A 3163-nucleotide genomic window follows, 5' to 3' on the forward strand; every position below is an offset into this window, starting at 1 on the left:
ACTGATTATAATGAGTTCTATAGACTGATCTATATATAATACATCTCTATTATAGATGTGTGTAGTATAGTATTTTGTCGCGCCGCGCCGCTCGTGTCCGGTGTAGACACGGTGTTAGGAATCGTGTTTTCCCTTATAAGGATTCACGCTTCGGGCACACCCCCTAACTCGATTCTGGCCAGAGATTCTCCCACACAGACTCGCGGACCGGCGCCGAACATCGCTCTTCTTCCCGACGAGTCCAGGAACCGCTCTGTGAAGGGATCAAACCACAGCTGTAGAGTGTTTCACAAACAGAAATATACCACAAATAATAACTTTACAGAAACATGAAACACTTATAGTCTTTTATATGGCAATAGATTTTATACCTTTTATGGTGCCCACTGCCCAAATATGGTTTCTGTGACCAAAATGAATGCAGAAAGCAATGTTTTCTTACCTGGTCTGAATCGGTCAGGCTCGTCCCAGTGTTTGGGTCGTGGTGAATCGCCCACATGTTCACCAGCACACCGTTACCTTTAGGCACAGAGTGACCCCCCAAACTGCAGCAGCAGAGGCATTATGGGAAATCAGACATCTCACTGTAAACTCAGCATCACTATGACCTATATCACTCTATATCTCCAGTAATCTGTCTCAGTAAGATGAGATGTAAATGCTCCAAACATATAATGCAGTGATTGAGAGCTGAAGAAATAAAGGCTCCTCAGAAGATGTGAGATGTTCTGGAGGCTTGTGAAGATCATTCCTCCGCTGAGGAACAGTGAAAGTAAAGCTTCTGGAAACAAACGCTCCTCAAAAGATCCTGAGGATCAGATTTGAGACTCTAAAACATGATTGATGGAGAATCAAGTAAAGCTGAGCTGCTTCAGTCCACACTGTAAAAAGTCATTAGTTGAACTTACTTGGAAAACCTGTGGAAACTGATTGCCTCAAATTTCTCAAGCAAATTAGTTTATCATTTTTGAGTTAATAAAACTTACTGTAACTTTGTATAGGTAACTTGTGTATATGTAGAGGTTACCAGAAAACTTGAGTGTTGCTAACTCAATTTGACAAGTTCAGCCAACTTAGAGATGTAAGTTAAGCTTAGTGCACAGAACTCAAACAAAACAGTAGATTTGAGACTCTAAAACATGATTGATGGAGAATCAAGTAAAGCTGAGCTGCTTCAGTCCAGTAAGTGTTCATCTGGAGATATTACTGCAGTTATTCTGACCTTTACTTGATAAAAAATCAGTCAAGATCTGACACGAGAAGCTCCAGCTACAGTTACACTAAAAGAGCTCTGACTGGATAAACACTCTAAACTATCAATCAGAGACAGAAGACATGCAGGAGATTGTGTGACAGCAGAGTTTGATCATGATCATCATTTAGAGCCTTAATAATATGATATAGCAGCTTCATAGGAGCTTCTTAAGGAGATTATTGCAGCCCTTTATGAAGGGATTTAGTTGCTTTATTTTGTTTGAAATTACCATTTTCTTTCCTTAGTGACAAAAGTGTCCTCTCATGTAATCAGATTCAAGCATCAGTTATTCTCAAACGACTCCACATCAGCTGACGTCTCAGAAGTTTGACAGCAGTGAAATGTTTCCTCACGCTGCACAGAACCCTGCATCTAATATTCTAATTAAGGTTTCTCTCCGTCACCATGGTAACCTGCCGGTTTCACTCCGGTATTGCCATGGTTACCTGGTGTCCTGCATAGCAACGTGCGGGATGAGGATGGGGCTGACGGGACGGATCCGCATCACCTCACAGAGAACAGCGTCCAGGAAGGGCAGACGGGAGCGGTCACTCAGAGACGGAGGACGGTCCCGACACTCATCCAGCTCAGAGTGAACACGCTCCTGCACCTGCGCACACACACACACATACACACTCAATCACACACACACACACTCACACTCACACACACACACACACACACACACACACACACTCAATCACACACACACACGCACACACACTCAAACACACACACACACACACACACACTTAATTTCCTGTATACTATATATATATACACACTACATAATATATATTATTTATATTATTATATATTATTTACTGTATTCATTTTTTTTTTTTTACAATAATTGCCCTGACTAATAAAATAAAATGGTCCTTAAAATATTTTTCAAAATACAAATAATATAATTAAACAAAATATAATATCTTATTTAGATTTTGGAAGTTCCATCCTAAAATATTTAATATTTTTTAATTAAATGGTGTGTACCTGCGGGTGGTGCAGTAGGAAGGCTATCATCTCCACACCGGCTCCAAACGCCTCCGCCGCCGTCATGAGCACATGATCCTCCGTGATGTCATCCTCCCCACCTGACCCCTTCATCTGACCAATCAGAAGAGCGTCCAGCAGGTCTCGAGGCTCTCCGGGTTCTGGAAGCCAAATCAAATGTCCCTGAGCAGAATGAAATCATAAACACTTCCCAAAGCATCATGGGAATTGGACAGATTGAGCAGATGCACTGACTCACTGAGTATCACGTATATTAAAATCATTAGTGTGAATGAAAGCGTTTAGTGACAAACACACAGATCACTGCAGCTGTCATCGCTCCGCACTGCGCAAAACCAGTCACCAAAATAACCTGCTGGTTAGTTCGCGGTTATTTATTTAGGGTTACTAATGCGAACAAACCTCCAAACTTCAGGACTGAATTCATCCTGCACATACACTACACTAAACCACTCAGAACACCCAAGCAACCACCTAGCAACCATATAGCAATGCATTAACAACCACTCAGAACACGTTAGCAACCATATAGCAGGGTTATTATAACTAAAACTAAAACCATAAAAAACATTTTTGTTACTTGAAATAAAATAAACAATTGAAATTAAATAAAATGTATAACAAACATTTTATTTCAGCTAGTTGCCATGTTAAGTAGCCAGGTTAATAAACTAACATAAACTGAAGTAAAAAATAAATGAACTATACTGATATATTTTAAAAAGAAATCCTACAGAAATGATAGACACAACAAAATTACTAAAACTTTATTTAAAATTCAAACAGAAAACATAAAAATTAACTAATTCAAAATATGAATAAAAACTATAATAGAATATCAATTAAACTAAACTAACACTGCCATTTAGCAATGCACTAACAACAACTTAC

General features: G+C 39.4%; 1 pseudogene; it reads right to left on the bottom strand.

Moving 5' to 3' along the window:
• Positions 1-143: 143 nt before the first annotated feature.
• Positions 144-2699, bottom strand: LOC107748286 (steroid 17-alpha-hydroxylase/17,20 lyase-like; annotated as a pseudogene).
• Between the last annotated feature and the right edge of the window lie 464 nt (positions 2700-3163).

This window comes from Sinocyclocheilus rhinocerous, unplaced genomic scaffold (assembly GCF_001515625.1).
Source record: "Sinocyclocheilus rhinocerous isolate Xijiao unplaced genomic scaffold, SAMN03320098_v1.1 scaffold3214, whole genome shotgun sequence".
Classification (NCBI taxonomy): Eukaryota; Metazoa; Chordata; class Actinopteri; order Cypriniformes; family Cyprinidae; genus Sinocyclocheilus; species Sinocyclocheilus rhinocerous.